The following is a 17978-nucleotide window of genomic DNA, read 5'->3' as shown; positions in this document are numbered from 1 at the left end:
TGGAATCTTATTTTCTTTTTGTGCAGAATAAGATGATAATAACATTGCTTCCTTCATGGAGGGTGAAATAAAGCATGCACAGTTCTTAGATCAAAGTAAGTGTTCAATAAATACTAGCCCAAAGTAGTAGCAGGGCTTCCCTGGTGGTTCAGTGGAAAAGAATCTGCCTACCAATGCAGGAGCCGCAGAAGACTCAGGTTTGATCCCTGGGTTGAGAAGATCCCCTGGAGAAGGGCATGGCAACCCACTCCAGTATTCTTGCCTGGAGAATCCCATGGATAGAGGAGCTGGGCAGGTTACAGTCCGTAGGGTCGCAAAGAGTTAGACGTGACTGAAGTGACTTAGCATACAGCACACAGTAGCGGTAAGAGTAATTATAGTAGTATTAGTAATGGTCATTTTGCTCCCTGGGCCTAACTGTGACTCTATTATAAAATGAAAGTGAATCTCTAAACCTCTAAAGTCTATTCTAATGATAATCTATTTGCAAAGAGAATCCTCAGGAGGAAGAAAGTTGATCAGCACAACCCTCAAGATTCCTTAAGGAATCTTCTCTAACCAAGATTAGAGATTCCTTCTCTAATCAAATCCTCCCACATTACCCTCCCCTCCCCTAAACACACCTTTTCCTCCTCATCACTAGTCTCTGCCCATCACTCTACACCACCCCATGCATCCTTCCTCTAACCCTCTAAGGTATACTGTGTGATCCACACTAAGAAAGTGAACTCTCATACATTCACTCCCCAAATTATTTACTGATGTCTATCAAAGGTAGAGAAAGTTCAGCCAGGAGTGCTGATACTAATCAGATATGATTCTACTTCCTTAGGGATAATTGCGAAGTTTCCAAATAAGAGAAGTCCACAATAAAATTTAATTATCCACCACCTTTTCCAAATATTTCTTTAAATTGATTGAGTTCCTCATGTGGTGTCATATTCTCTACTATCTGTACCAGTGGAAGCTCTGTGTCCCTTTCCTGGCCATATACAGCATGATCATTTTTTATACCACTCCTCATCATGGATTTTCAATATTTTCCATTTTAACTTCACTCATTCTAATTTTCCTCATCCAATGGAGGTGTGCCTATTTCTAAGATTCACAGTGATATTTTTAGAACCTGATGCATATTTTTGTGCCACTCATCTTTTCTCATCATTTCTCACAATTTTCACACCTATTGCTGTCTTACTTGTACATTTGGTCTCACCATGCGTCCATTCCAATGAAGGTCAACCACAAAAGTCAACAACTGGCCTGACTACGCTGGTCATCATTAAATAAGACAATATGTGTAAACTACAAAGGAAGGTGCCTGACACATAAGCACTCAACACTTTCACTTCCATACCTTCTGCCTCTAACTTTTTGTTACTCAGTATAATAGCTATCATGCCCACCAGGAAACAGTGGTTCACAAACCACTTCCAAGGGATATTCTCAGAGATAGTATTTGTCTCCTGTCCTAGAAGCTAAGGACAGATGTTCAGGAGGATAGCCTTGGTGATCACTGTTCAGAATCATTAACATCCCATTATGGAAATTATGTACCACTCACAGACTCAAGAAAATAGATTAGATTTTTGTCACTCACACATTTAACTTCTGTGAAATTGAGTTGAGGTACTTGGACAAAAATGAAATAGAAAAATTTTAAAAAAAAAGAGAACAAACCAGAAGCAGACTAATTAAAATATATTCTGGATGGGAAGTCTTTGTTTTATCATGAACATTAGCATATATATAAATTATTTGCATGCATATATTATTACACAGGGCTATAAAAGAAAATCATAAAAACTGTCCTCTAAGGGTCATTTAGGGGGTTTCTAGGGTAATCTTGATCATAGTCAACTATTGCTTTAGACAAACCTAGACAGTGTATTGAGCATTCTTTGGCATTGCCTTTCTTTGGGATTGGAATGAAAACTGACCTTTTCCAGTCCTGTTGCCACTGCTGAGTTTTCCAAATTTGCTGGCATATTGAGTGCAGCACTTTCACAGCATCATTTTTCAGGATTTGAAATAGCTCAACTGGAATTCCATCACATCCACTAACTTTGTTCGTAGTGATTCTTTCTAAGGCCCACTTGACTTCACATTCCAGGATATCTGGCTCTAGGTGAGTGATCACACCATCGTGATTATCTGGGTCATGAAGATCTTTTTTATACAGTTCTTCTGTGTATTCTTGCCACCTCTTCTTAATATCTTCTGCTTCTGTTAGGTCCATACCATTTCTGTCCTTTATTGAACCCATCTTTGCATGAAATGTTCCCTTGGTATCTCTGATTTTCTTGAGGAGATCTCTAGTCTTTCCCATTCTGTTGTTTTCCTCTATTTCTTTGCATTGATTGCTGAGGAAGGCTTTCTTATCTCTCCTTGCTATTCTTTGGAACTCTGTATTCAAATGGGAATATCTTTCCTTTTCTCTTTTGCTTTTTGCTTCTTTTCTTTTCACAGCTATTTGTAAGGCCGCCTCAGACAACCATTTTTTTCCATGGGATGGTCTTGCTCCCTGTCTCTTGTACAATGTCACGAACCTCCGTCCATAGTTCATCAGGCACTCTGTCTATCAGATCTAGTCCCTTAAATCAATTTCTCACTTCCACTATATAATCATAAGGGATTTGATTTAGGTCATACCTGAATGGTCTAGTGGTTTTCCCTACTTTCTTCAATTTAAGTCTGAATTTGGCAATAAGGAGTTCATGATCTGAGCCACAGTCAGCTCCCAGTCTTGTTGTAAAGTAATGCTCAAAATTCTCCAAGTCAGGCTTCAGCAAAACATGAACTGTGAACCTCCAGATGTTCAAGCTGGTTTTAGAAAAGGCAGAGGAACCAGAGATCAAATTGCCAACATCCGCTGGATCATCAAAAAAGCAAAAGAGTTCCAGAAAAACATCTATTTCTGCTTTATTGACTATGCCAAAGCCTTTGACTGTGTGGATCACAATAAACTGTGGAAAATTCTGAAAGAGATGGGAATACCAGACCACCTGACCTGCCTCTTGAGAAACCTGTATGCAGGTTAGGAAGCAACAGTTAGAACTGGATATGGAACAACAGACTGGTTCCAAATAGGAAAAGCAGTACGTCAAGGCTCTATATTGTCACCCTGCTTATTTAACTTATATGCAGAGTACATCATGAGAAACGCTGGGCTGGAGGAAGCACAAGCTGGACTCAAGATTGCTGGGAGAAATACCAATAACCTCAGATATGCAGATGACACCACCCTTATGGCAGAAAGTGAAGAGGAACTAAAAAGCCTCTTGATGAAAGTGAAAGAGAAGAGTGAAAAGTTGGCTTAAAGTTCAACATTCAGAAAATGAAGATCATGGCATCTGGTCCCATCACTTCATGGGAAATAGATGGGGAAACAGTAGAAACAGTGGCTGAATTTATTTTGGGGGGCTCAAAAATCACTGCAGATGGTGATTGCAGCCGTGAAATTAAAAGATGCTTACTCCTTGGAAGGAAAGTATGACCAACCTAGGCAGCATATTAAAAAGCAGAGACATTACTTGGCCAACAAAGGTCCATCTAGTCAAAGCTGTGGTTTTTCCACTGGTCATGTATGAATGTGAGAGTTGGACTGTGAAGAAAGCTGAGCGCCAAAGAATTGATGCTTTTGAACTGTGGTGTTGGAGAAGACTCTTGAGAGTCCCTTGGACTGCAAGGAGATGCAACCAGTAAAGGAGATCAGTCCTGGGTGTTCATTGGAAGGATTGATGTTGAAGCTGAAACTCCAATACTTTGGCCAGCTCATGCGAAGAGTTGACTCATTGGAAAAGACCCTGATGTTGGGAGGGATTCGGGGCAGGAGGAGAAGGGGACGACAGAGGATGAGATGGCTGGATGGCATCACCGACTCGATGGACATGAGTTTGAGTAAACTCCAGGTGTTGGTGATGGACAGGGAGGCCTGGTGTGCTGCGATTCATGGGGTCGCAAAGAGTCGGACACGACTGAGTGACTGAACTGAACTGACTGAGATAATGTATTACAAAGCAGAGACATCACTTTGCTTACAAAGGTCCCTATAGTCAAGGCTATGGTTTTTCCAGTAGTCATGTACAGATATGAGAGCTGGACAATAAAAAAAAGACTGAGCACCAAAGATTTGATGCCTTCAAATTATGGAGCTGGAGAAGACTATTGAGAGTCCCTTGGACAGCAAGGAAATCAAGCCTGTCAATCCTAAAGGAAATCAACCTTGAATATTCATTGGAAGGACTGATGTTGAAGCTAAAGCTCCAGTATTGTGGCCACCCAATGTGAAGAGCCAACTCATTAGAAAATACCCTAATGCTGGGAAAGATTGAAGGCAGGAGAATTGGATGAATGAGGATGAGATGATTGGATGGCATCACCAACTCAATGCTCATGAGTTTGAGCAAACTCCAGGAAATGGTGAAGGATTGGGAAGCCTGTCTTGTTGCAGTCCATGGCATCGCAAAGACTCAGACACAACTGAGTGACTGAACAACAACTGCTTTAGAATATAACTAATACAAAGAAATACTGTCCCATGATAAATCATTTTAGGATGATTTGGGGGGGCACATTAATGGAACCAAAAAAGGATTTTGGGGCTAGGCTCCAGAGGTTGGCATTTTCCATAACCAGTCCCCTCTCATTTCCCAAGGATCTCATGGTCCTTAATTGACTTTGTTGCATCTTCTCAGACACTGTGTATAAAGAGACCCCATGCATCACTAGGAATGTGTTGAATATCCCAGGAATGTGTTGAGATGTGTTTCTTCCCTGAGATGATTGATCTCTCCTCCCTACCCTGCTTTCTTCAGGTGAAACTGCAGGTCCATTTGTGTTCCATGATCCTCCTCTTCAGCCATCATCCTGGTTGCAGAAAGGCAACTCTATCAAGACTCACATGCCATGACTTCCCTGGAGGTCTAGTGGTTAAGAATCTGCCTTGCAACACAGGGGATGCCAGTTCAATCCTTGTTTGGGGAACTAAGATCTCACATGCAAGAGGGGCAACTAAGCGCACCTACCACAACTACTGAGCCCTCAAGTCACAATTAGGGAGTCTGCAAGCCACAACAAAAGATCTCACACGACAAAAGGAAGATCTCATCTGCAATTAAGATTTACTTGAAAAAAAAAAAAAAGACTCACATGCCATTTCTCTTCTTTACATCCATCACAAGGCTGGTCCTGGAATAATTAACAATAATAAATGTATCCAAGCCGTGGTATTCATAGCTTGCACTAAAGGAAATTAGGGCAGTAGCTTTTCCCTCCTACCGAGCATATCTCCCAGGATAGCTTTTTCTTTGCCAAGAGAGTAAGAAAAATAAGCCCTGGAGAATTCTGTGTTATGATTGTCAAGACATGGATTATTGAGAAAGGAATTAGAATCATCAACTCCAACAGAGGAAATTTGAGAGGCTGAGGGGATTCGCAGGCAATGAGGACTTTTATGGTGAAAGATCTGGGTTGTAGCTTCAGCTCTTAGCTCTGCTTTACTGGTGAAATTATGGACCTTAGATTTTTATCGAGAGTAACTAACGCAGTACAGAAAAAATGTACAGCTGAGCTCTCCATATATGGAGAAAATGGGCAATGCAGACATTTAGAAGGCCATAATTGAACTTATCTTTTTTTTTTAATGTAGGTGTCTTTTTTATTTTATTTACTTATTTATTTTGGCCATGTTGTGCAGCATGTGGGATCTTAGCCCCCTGACCAGGAATTGAATTCCTGCTCCCTGCAGTGAAAGCAGGGAGCCCCAACCGCTGGACCACCAGGGAAGCCCTGATTTAGCTTATCTTGAGCAAACCACAAGAACTCCAAATGCAGTCAATGGACTTGGGTTCAAATGCTGATACCTCACTTTGTAGATCTCCACCTGTGCTGTTTAATGTGGTACCACTAGTCACATGGGCCTTTTCAAATTTGATTTGAAGCTAGTTAAAATTAAATACAATTATTATAAAAATTCAGTTCCTTAGTCACACTAACCATATTTCAAGTGCTCAAAAGTCCTACGTGGCTAGGGGCTACTGTTTGTACAGTGCAGATGTAGGCTAAAGACAAATGAGCTTTCCAAAGCCCAGTTTCCTCATCTGTTAAATAAAGAAAAAAGTAAGATTTGTCCTGTTTCTCTCCCAAGTGTGTTTTAAGACAATGAATATAAAAGCAGTTAAAATTATTAAGCATTTTATAATAGAAAAACAAGTACTTGATTTAGTGTCTTGAACTTCACTTAGGGGAATCCCCCACATTCTTACTTAAAATACTGTGGATTGTTTTTAAAAATCTATGTGTTGATATAACTTCCAGTCGTTCCTATCAGAAGAATAAGAATGGGCCAAACTGTGTCTAGCTGATTCTCAGTCTTGATGTCTTAGCCCAGAAAACTAGCATCTTAGTCTTTTCAGTGGAGTTTTAATTACAGACATCCATAACTTCACATCTTACATGCAGCCCAGGCAGCACATACAGAGAATTACACGGGAGAGGCTATGGAGATCATGACTTAAACAGAGCAAGCATTGGTGACCAACTTGTCCATGGGGACATCAACTGGGAAGTGGCATCTTTTGGCTTCTTCCTAATTACTAGGAAAACAATGGGACTCTGCTGTACTTAGGGCTTAGGATTTATGTCTCTTTAACTCATGCATTTCCTCAGAAGACACATGTCTTCTTTCCACATGTGAGCTGCATTTGAAAATATCCATCTGAATTCTGCACACAAGAAACAAATGTTTTTTTCGCTTCATGGGTATCAGTGTCTAAAAGAGTGTAATCAGTCTCAAGAAGTGAATGTGCAGGAGAAAACAGAAAAGGGAAAATTTCTGGGAGAAGGATGGAGAAAATATGCTGAGAGGTATCAGGCAAGAATAACTGAAAATCCACCTCTAATTTTAAGAGGTAAAGGATAAGGATTTATAGCCAGAGCCAGACAGACAGCAGATGTAATTGTCTTGGTTGTATACAACTGGATCATCACCATCATCATTACCACCACCACTACCATCATTATTAAGCCATGTGTTGATATGGACCTGTGGGTTTGAAAATGCTTTCACATGTGTGGACACATTTGATCATTGCAATAACCTATACCGAACCATCATGGTTTTTTATATGCCCAGCATCCATCCACTGCTTCTTAACCTGGTTGCTGCTGCTGCTGCTAAGTCGTTTCAGTCGTGTCCGACTCTGCGCGACCCCATGGAAGGCAGCCCACCAGGCTCCGCCATTCCTGGGATTCTCCAGGCAAGAACACTGGAGTGGGTTGCCATTTCCTTCTCCAGTGCGTGAAAGTGAAGTCCCTCAGTCGTGTCCGACTCTTCTCAACCCCATGGATTGCAGCCTACCAGGCTCCTCCGTCCATGGGATTTTCTAGGCAAGAGTATTGGAGTGGGGTACCACTGTCTTCTCTGCTTAACCTGGTAATACCACCTTAATTTACTTTGGAAACTATCTCCATAAATTTCAGTCTATATGTTTCAAGTGGGATTGACCCCAAGGTACACCCTCCAAGTGTGAGTTCACCCTCAGGCCCAGACCCCTCAGTTTATTACACCCATCAGCCACAATGATTGGTCCAGGAATAAGTACATGATTCAAGTCTGTCCAAAGAAACACAATCCTTGGGACTTTAGTTGAGACTATCAGGAGAGAGAAACCTTTGGGGGCCACTAAGCTTAGAGAGTGAAGTCTTGAGCTGCCTGGACCTTTGCTTGGTAATAGTTTCTCTGAGGATCAAACTGACACCAAAGATTGCACAGCCAAAGTTGGAGAAAAAGCAAGACTGAGTCTTGAGAACCTGGTTTAACCCCTTAGATTCATATCTGCATAGGATTGTGCTACCTCTGGACATTCTTATTTGAGCCAAACTGAGCTATGTTTCTGTCTTTGGCAAAGAGGTCTAGCTAATACAACTAGAGAGAAGAAGTTAGAATCCACTTTTTACAGATTAGAAAATTGAGGCTTAGGACAACATCCATTAAATCATGACTTGGACCCAATCTGTTGTCTCTCTATATGAAATTTCTAAAGAATTCTCAAAGCCAGTCAGTAGGGAAGATGGGAAGGAAAGGGTTGGCAGGCTGTAGCAACAAAAAAAAAATGTTTAAGGGTCTCATTAAAAGGAAAGTGAAACGAGAAAGAACAGAGCCATGCTTATGGCATTACAAGTCCTTGGGGAGAGTAGAAATGCTGAAGCTTACAAATACACAGGAGGCAGCAGATAGCTACAGTTGAGTTTACTAAAGAAACAGTGTTTGAAAATAGAATGGAATTTAGCAATAGTGGGATATACATTGTCTGGGGAAAATTCATTGTATATGTCTATTCTAAATATCTTATAAATAGATATATTCAATATATCAAAAATATGTAAAAGAATCCCTCAATATCTAAATACAGTAGTTACATCACATATCTATCTATCTACCTCCTATCTATCTATCTATCTATAATGTCTCCAAATATAGCATTCATATACTGATGATTTTGATGAGTAAAATTTGTACACTAAAGTGGTGGTTCTCGAAGTGTCATCCTTGGACCAGCAGCATCAACACCACCTAGGAAGGTCTTAGGCCTTATCCCAGACCTACTGGAGAAACAGTGTTTGAAAATATCCCAGACCTACTGGATTATAACTCTAGGAGGGGGCTTAGCAATATATATTCTAACAAATCCTCCAGGTAATTCAGATGCATGCTAAAGCCTAAGAACCTTGTAGTAATGATACCTGAGTATGTACATGTCCTTGTATGTATCTTTGTGTGTAATGTTTTTTCAATGCTTATCAACCTCATCTTCTGGAAGTCTTGATAGAGAGGAAGAGTATCACTATCTGAATGTAGCCCAGAGAGGAAAGTACAGATTTGGGAACCTTTAGGTCTTCCTGTTTGGAAGAATCCTCTATAGTCAGAGCCAACAGTACTCAGAGTGGTTTGGAATGTGACTGGTCAATTTTCAACTTCTATCTTAATTATAACTTGTGTACAATTATAAGGCAGAATTCTAAAGATACCCAACACCCCCCTCCCACTCACGCCCATGGCCAAGAATCCCAAATCCTGTTTATGCAATCAGATTCTAATCTAGGTACTTCTGTGAAGGGATGCTGCAGACATAATTGAAGCCCCAAATTAATAAATCTTAGGGTTGGGAAGGTTAACCATGTGGGTCTGATCCTATCAGGTAAGCCCTTTAAAAGCAGAATGCTTTCTCTAGTTGGTGATTAAGGAAAAAATCAGAGAGATTTGGAGTACAAGAAGAGTTCAACATGTCATTGCTAACTCTGAAAGTGTAAGGGACCACATGAAAAGAGGTAGCCTCTAGAAGCTGAGAGGTTTCCCAGCTTGACAGCTAGCAAGGAAACTTGGACTTCAGTCCTACAACAACGAGTAACTGCATTTTTCTGACAACTTCAATGAGCTTGGAAGCAAATTTTTGTTCAGAACCTGTCAGTGAGGACTCAGTTTTCCCAGTACCTTGATTTAGCCTTGTTACACTTTGAATAGAGAACCAGTCACGCTATGTCAGATCACTGATCTATAGAACTGTGAACTAGTACATGGGTGTTGTTTTAAGCTGCTAAATTTGTGATACTTTATATGTACCAATCGGAAATGAACGCCACCTGACAGAGAACAAGACAGCTGGAATATGGGACTCGAGCATTTACAGTTGCGTAGGATCTAATCATTTGGAAATGCATGAATAAGATCATTAAAGTGGGAGAGAGTGGAAAGAGCATCTGGGGAAAAATTCAGCTTAGTTAAGAAGAAAAAACACATTGGAAGAAAGAGAAAAACCAGGCTGACGTATAATTAGGAGAAACCAAGGAAATCATTGAAAACCAAAGTGAAGACAGATGATTCCATGGAAGGTGATGAAAGTGGAAGAGACCCATGCTGTTGAATGGTAGGTAATGGGCTGGCAATATTATTACTTAGAAGCATGTTTGCACAAATTTCATAAATCAAAGGCATTGTGGAAACCAGAAATTTAATTTTTCATGTTTTTAGATGAAGATTGAGAGACTAAGTCTTTATGAAGAATTTACCCTTTAAATCTTCATGAAGGATACATGGACAGAGCAAGGGCAGAGAGCTGGTTAACTTCTGAGTCAAGATCAGAACCCACATATCTTGACGCCTCTTTTTATCCTGCAGAACTCTTTCAGCATTGGAGTCAGCCCTTCCCTGGGGCAGAATAATAGCTTATATAACTACTGAGATGAGACGAGAGCAGATGCTTAACCAAAACAGCTGGGCTGTTGGTACCACAGGCTTGGGGCATTAATCCAAGCCCAGATGTGAGGATGTTTGCTCCTTAGCCAGGTACGAGGCCCCTCACTTTGTCACAAAGCCAAATGCAATTAGTACACAGGGCATGCTCTTCCAGAGAGCCTCAAACCTGATTAAGAGGTTAGAAACTAGGGCCAGTGTAGCAAGATAAATGATACTGGGATGTTGATGCCCGGAAATGAAAGGACCGAGCATGACAAGATGGTGAGGGCAGAGAGCTATCTGTGAGGTGCCTGAACTGAAGTGTCCTTCCTAGCACACACACACAAGATACACTCCTGCCTAGGTGCTCCTCCTCTGTGTGGTTCTGTTTATTAAACAACTGATGGTTTCTTAACCTCACCACCACGATCCTTCCCCCAGAAACTAAGCAGAATATTAGCTTCTGCGAAAGATCCTTTTGCTCACATTGGAAGAGAAGTTACCCATGGGCTGGTATCTGTTTCCGTGGAAACAAAAAATAAATATTGATACTGCGTTAATGGTCTGTGTCTCACTTAAGCTCCATTAAACTTCGAGCACTTGCAAGAAAACAGCCCATTGATGGCCCAGATGAGGGAGAGGGAAGAGGCTTTATAAAAAGCAACAGTGTGGAAGGCACATGGGGTGTAAGCAGGATTTTGGAGCACTTCTCAACCAGGAAGCTCTCCAGCCGAGGAGACCTACTTACGTGTGCTCCAAATTGCCGGTTAAGAAGCTGATCCCTGCCTGAATGGATTTTTGTGAACCTGTCCTTTTAATAAAGGACAGTTGTGTGTCTTGGAAAGCTTATCTGTAGACAACAACATTTTCCAGGAACCAACATGCCCAAAGCACAGTGAACAAAGGCATCGAGCATCCCAATTAGATCTGCTGCCTTTCCCAAAGCAATTCAAGTTGCAGACGCTGAGGTCAGTATTGTTGCCTTTTATATTTATAATCCTGCTTTTAGGAGCAAAGTATTTGATTTATTGCATGAAAGTATTTTACAGCTCTAAGCACTGCTGCTCCTTGGAATAAGGAACATCACAGCCTGCTTAATTTACACGAGGGATGTTAGGCCTATTTAATGGCATGTAAACATTTTATAAGGCAAGTTCAAATTGTAGGCCATATTTAATATACTTTCGCAAAATGGACCACAAATGGATTCTAGTTCTTATTTATTGGCCCAATCTTTCTTATGGCATCAAAAGTGAATCGAGTTTTAAAAGGTGTTAAGAGGTTTCAGTACAGTTCGTGACACTGGGCACAATCGGTGAGTCTGCATAAAACAAGCAGCATGTGAATTAATTCCAGAACCAGAGAAACCATGAGCCTTCAAATCAGACTTTATCATATGGCTTCTGGGGCTCAGTCAATAGAAGCTCCTGGGCCCTCAGCCCCCAGCAGAGCTCAGAGCCCAAAGAGCCGCTGGGATATGAACACTGGGAAAGAACATGGTCCAGAAAGTGTGGTTTCTTGTCATGAAAAGCACCCAATGGGAAAAGCTTTTCGTAGCAAAATGGAGATTCAGGGGCTATCACGGACCTAGATCCAGGGTTCTAGTTTACCATGAGTGTGCAAATAATATGTGATAAACTCTGAAAGTCTATGTCTGAGAAGCAGGTCTATTATTTTGGCCTTTCTAGAATCTCTTTAGGAAACACTCTTCACCCCCTACCTCTTACCAGAACCCACATGCTAAGGTGGGGCTGCTACTAATACAGGCCAGGGTTCTTGGCCTTCCCCCATCAGCAGAAATTAACTAGAGGCCAGAAAAGAAATTCAAGCAAGACTTTATTGGGACTCCTGCTGCAGCAGAGGGGAGCGAGAACAAGTAACAGATTCTATTGCCTGCTCCCCGAGGTGGTGGCGGAGGCGGGGGTGAAGGCTGCTTCCTTATATGGGGTGAGGGTAGGGGTGTGTCCAGGGGTTGGGCCAGAGGGGTGGCTTAGGTGATTTGCCCACCTCTCAAGTGTTCTCTGCTTCCATGACCCCACCTGTAAAATTGGGAGGATGAGGTCTAACACATGAGGCTGTCGGGAGAGATGTAAAGGAAGGGGGAGGCCGCAATGACTGGAAAGCAGGGAACAGGTCGACCAGTTAGTGGAATATTCTCGGTCAGGGCTGAGAAGCAAGGAGACTCTGTTTTTGATTCTGAGGCCCATGTTTTTAATGGGAATGAGTCACAGCCCAGAAATCGTGAACTGCACTTGGCAGGGGCAATCCTCTCCTACCCTGCTGCTACCTAGCCCTCTGGAGGCACCTGTGTCAGCTGCAGGCAAGGTCACATGGCCCCACAGGGCCCCGAGGGCTCCCCCTAAGACCTGGGGGATTCAGATACAGTACCAGGCATCCTGAGGCCTGACCCCAACTCTGGGTGGCTGAGACCCCATCTCAGGGCCAGTTAAGTAACACCTCTGGGTCTTGAGGCCGGGTTTAGACACCTGACAACTACAGGGAGAGGAAGGGGGAGTGGGTGTCAGTGGGGCAGGCTGGCATTTCCAGTCGGTGAACAGCTGATTCATTGGAAAAGCCCCCGATGCTGGGAAAGATTGAGGGCGGAAAGAGAAGAGGGCATCAGAGGATGAGATGGCTGGATGGCATCACCGATACAATGGGCATGAATTTGGGCAAACTTTGGGAGATGGTGGGGGACAGGGAGGCCCGGCATGCTGCAGTCTATGAGGTCGCAAAGAGTCGGACACGACTGGGTGAGTGGCTGAACGATAAGAACAATCCTGGTTTTGCTCCAGGTCTTCAAAAGTGGCAACTGTATTTTTTTTTTTCTTTGGTATTTTCCTATCTTTTTGTCTATATTTTTTTGGTCTTTTTGTATCTTTTTGTCTATAATTTGCCCCAACTGTGCACACATGCAGTTATTTTTAGTCCCATATACTTCCTTTGTAATTTGCAGCTCAAAGGGATGCTTGTCCAGGTACTAGCATGGCATCCCTACAGCAGAGGGTCACAGGTCCCCAGCCTGTCTCACCACCACCCCTTCCCCCTGACTCCAGGGCTGTGTGAGGATCAGAATGAGCTGCCTAGCTGTTCACGGATGGCCTGTGACCTGCGGTGGGTCAGCTGAAGGCTTTCTGCTGGTGGTGGCTCCGCTTCTGTGGCAGGAGGCATCAGCAGCCATCTGCCCCCTCCTGGTGGAAGTGCCTGAGAATAAAGCCAGCTCCCAGGGAAGAGGGCTGAGAGGTCTTAGCACTCAGCGCTCTGTCCAGTATCTGGACCCCCTGATGTGGTTCCTTACCTTTCCTCCTCATCTCTGAGTTCTGTGAGCTAGTGAATCCCATTTCTGACTTTTCAAAACTGTGTTTCATCAGGTCACGTCAGCGGTCAGGCAGAGTGTGTGAACTGACCCTCAGCCTGCAGTGGCGAGAAAAGGATGAACCACCCAGCTTCCAGGTCCTTTGGATTTAAGTGAGAAGGACCTTATTCTAAGAGAGGCTACATAGCCCTGCTCCCCACCTCAAATTCCTAAAGGGTTTCCAGGGAGGCTCCCTGAAGAAGAAGTCAGCATCCTTTTCCTTCTCACAGCAGATAGCTTGGGGTCCATTTCCGGCTCCCTTCTCCTTACCTTTTTTCTTGAATCTATTTCTAGTTCAGACACTGATTGGGACTGAATCTGTTAAGTCTTTCTGGCCTCTATTCTCTTGAATATGGGAACCATGATATCAACTAATATCTGTTTGCACTTTTCCCCCAAACCCTTTTGTACCTAAATTTCATAATAAGCTTGAAGTCATCTTATTGCCATTTTAAAGACAGAGAGATGCAGCAAGCCTCAGAAAGAAACATCACTGGTAGGTAGTGAAACTGGGTCTAAAGTGCCACTTGCTTGCTTCTCAGCCCTGACCAAGAGTATTCCACTAACTGGTCGACCTGTTCCCTGCTTTCCAATCATTGCGGCCTCCCCATTCCTTTACATCTCTCCTGACAGCCTCATGGGTTAGAGCTCATCCTCTCCATTTTACAGGTGTGGTCGTGAAAGCAGAGAAATTATAGTGAGTTGCTCAGGTCCTTGGCATCGGATTTATACCCTGGTCTTTCTGGACCAAAAAAATTCATTCTGTCTACTTTGTCATTGCTGGGGAGGTAGATGGGCTGACATGACAAAGTCTGCTTACTTTTTAAGTTTGCCTTAGCTGGCCGTACATTCAACATTCAACAAATAGTTTTGAAGTGTTCTTCTGAGGGTCACATAGATAAAAATAAGACAGACATGGGAAAGACAGGGGCTTCCCAGGTCGCAGAGTGGTAAAGAACCCGCCTGCCAATACAGGAGACTCATGGTTCGATCCCTGGGTTGGGAAGATTCCCCAGGAGAAGGAAATGGCAACCCACTCCAATATTCTTGCCTGGAGAATCCCATGGACAGAGGAGACTGGAGACGTACAGTCCATGGGATCGGAAAGAGTCAGACACAACTGAGCGACTGAGCATGCATATACACAGAGAAGACAGACAGTAGGTAAATAACTATGACGCATCATGCTAATTCATGATGAGATACTATAGAGCATTGAGGGTGTGTACAGGAAAGGGCATTATCAAGGATGTCAGGAGAGGCCAACCAGAGGAAGTGCTATTTAAGGTCAGACTGAAAGGATTGTACTGCTTCAGATCCAATAAAAGGGTTCTAAAGGCCCTTCACATGTATATTTTCTTTCCTGGTTTAGTTTTTCAAAGTCAAAATAACATTTCACGTATAGCCTTTCCCCAGTTAGAGTTTCTTCTAATATTTGCTCCTTTGGCTTCAGGAAACCCTTTGATGTGTGGTTGCAAAGGGCCCTGCTTAGGGGGTCTGCTCTGGGCTGGACCATATTTCATCCAAAACAGGGATTCAGAATGGGAGACCATTACTAGTCATGTAATTAATGCTATTGAAGACATACTGCTTATGAAAAGGAAAATGCTAGTGCTGATTATGAAATTTATGAGGTGCTTACATCCAGTGGATTGGAGTGAATTATCTAGTTCCACCGATGCTCTGACCCATTTAAAATGAGAACAGAAAAGGGCAATCTGTTTGCCTCTCAACACCCTCAGAGAAGGTAAAAGGGGTCATTTATATCTGTGTATCTGGCTGCTTATTCAGTCTTGAATTAGATAATGAGTTAGTATTTGCATCTGTAAGTCTCTCCCAATCAGGAGATGAGATGCACAGGGGAAAGCAGAATGGTTTTCACACATGTCCTCTTTCTGGGTTCCTCTGCCCTAGAAGAAAACTCATTTTGCTCAAGAGGAGGCTCTCTGATGTGGGATGTGTGTAGAGAGGGATGAGGAGGCCTGTTATTTCTCTTTCGGTACCTTACACTTTCCCATCCCCAGCACATTCTCTTTTGGTGTGAAAAGACTGGAGCTGAGGGACTGGGCTCTTTCCGAGGTTCCCACTACCAAGTCGCCCCAAACAGCCTTCCTATAGCCCTGGGATTTATGACGCTTGGTGTACCTTTTGTAATTTCCAGATATGTCCGCAATTCCCTCCAGAATCATAGTCCATATACTGTATGGAGTATATTCACTGACTCTGCAATTAAAACAGTCTGTCACATAACCAAACCCCTCTGCATTCCAAATTTAAAATATAGCCTGAAGTCTCTGTCCACTTTGTTTATTTAAAAATGAAATAAAATTTTAGAAAACATCAAGTATTGACTAAAGAAATGGGGGAAAGTTTTCCTAAAGTGCTGTGAGCTGTGGGAAAGTTTTCATTCTGTCTAAGCAAAGAGTTTCATGAAAGCAACGGTTCTCAACGGAGGCTGATTTCGGTAGCCTGGGAAATATATGGCAGTATCTGGAGATATCATTAATGGTTACTCCTTGGGGGATGCTGGTGGCACCTAGTGAGAATAAGTCAGGGATGTTGTTAAACATCCTACAGTGCACAGGACAATCACCACCCCAAAGAAGACACTCTGATGAAGAATCAGCTGGTCCAAACTTTGATGGTGCTGAAGTTGAGAAAGCTGCATTGAAGGTACACAGAACAAAGAAAGCTTCCGTCCTATCGCCTTTTGGATTCTACTGGGGCCAAAACTGGCCAAATGACCATTTCCAAGGAATTCATAATGTTAGCAGGAGAGTCTAATGACCCTTCCCTTCCTCCTGTGGGTCTAGGTTCTTGGTAGGGATCCAAAGAAGAATCTAAGGTCTTACCCATTGCAAGAAAGTTAATTAAGGAAAGAAAGACCAGGTGCCAAAGAGCTGGATGCGACTGAGGATACACAAAGAAAGAAAAGAGTGAACACCCCAAGACAGAGGAGGACCATGCCAAGAGAGGCAAATGGCCCTGGAGGGCTGCGGTACAGAGTTGTAAAGTCAGGGTTATTTGCATAATCCAGGGGGGGTCGTTGATTGACAGAGGCAGGTTATTTACCCAGATGCCCTACTGCGCATGTCCCTCCCATAATTCGGTCTGTTATAATTAGATGTATGTTATTCATGAAATATTTATGAGCCGTTAATAAGTTCAATAGCCGCCAAAGGTTACTTTTAGTAGAGGATAGTGGGAGGTGTACCGGCATGCGCTAAAGCAGGGAAAATCCTGCCAGTTGACAGGCGCGGAGGTTTTCACCGCCCCTGACTATTTTTTGGAGTACTGATGGAATATTAGGGGCGGGGCTCGTAAATTGCTGGAGCGGGATTAGGCGGCTATTGGATGGTTAGCTGAAGTAGCCGCCTCTCTGTATCTCTCAGCTAACTTCCTGCCTATCGATAACATTTTAATACAACGCTAGGGACCACACCTGTCAGAAGGGAGTTGCAACACAACAAGAACTATGGGACATCAGGGCAGAGAAGTATTATGGGGAGTTTGGGGTGATTTGCTGAGAGGTGGTCCCTGCACGTCCTGCTTAGAAACACACTGGTGACCTCTGAGGACCATTTTTCAGGGGCAGAGGGAACAGAGTCCAGAATGCAGTGACTTAAATGTCATGAAGAACTGAACACGAAGATCAGTATTTTCTCAGGACTTAAAAACATGTATACTTATGTTTTGGTATATGGATTGTTCATCTAATCAATATATAGTATCTGTTTTATTATAATATAAATCACACAACAGCTAACAGTTAGTATTGAGCACTAACATGTACTGAGTCAGACATTGTGGTGAACTCTTTGCACTGAGTCCTCACCTAAATATAATTTATTGTCCCATTTTACAGATGAGGAACCCGAGACAAGGATATTACAGAGAGAGGTCAAAATCTCATGGATGCTAAATGCTAGTTCTAAGCCAGATTTGTTGGTAGGAAAGCTCAGGTTTTTACTGACTATTTTATACTGTCTTCCTAGAATTAAAACTCCTTTGTGTACAGTCAGAAAGAGCAGGGTGAAGGCTCAAAAATATAGAGCCTATGCATAAGGAACCTGCTACACAAACTGGGCTATTACATTCACAGGCATTAAGTGTCTTGATAATGAGGAGAGTAAGAAGCTGTTGTAACCCCAGGAAGCTTTTCTCAGACCCAAGGGAAGTTCATGCAGAGGCTGTGAAGAGCTAACTCTCTACCCACTCATTGAGTCTCATAAAACCTCTTTCAATATATCACTGATATGTAGGTGTCCATCTAAGGATGAATTTTTTTATAACATTCTTTGAACTAGGATCAGTTACACAGATATGAAGACTGGGCCATCCTCAGGGTGATTCCAAGACAAATTTAAACAAAAATAGAAGTACAGCAAG

This window comes from Cervus canadensis, chromosome 18 (assembly GCF_019320065.1).
Source record: "Cervus canadensis isolate Bull #8, Minnesota chromosome 18, ASM1932006v1, whole genome shotgun sequence".
Lineage (NCBI taxonomy): Eukaryota > Metazoa > Chordata > Mammalia > Artiodactyla > Cervidae > Cervus > Cervus canadensis.
Note: the sequence above shows the minus strand (reverse complement) of the source record.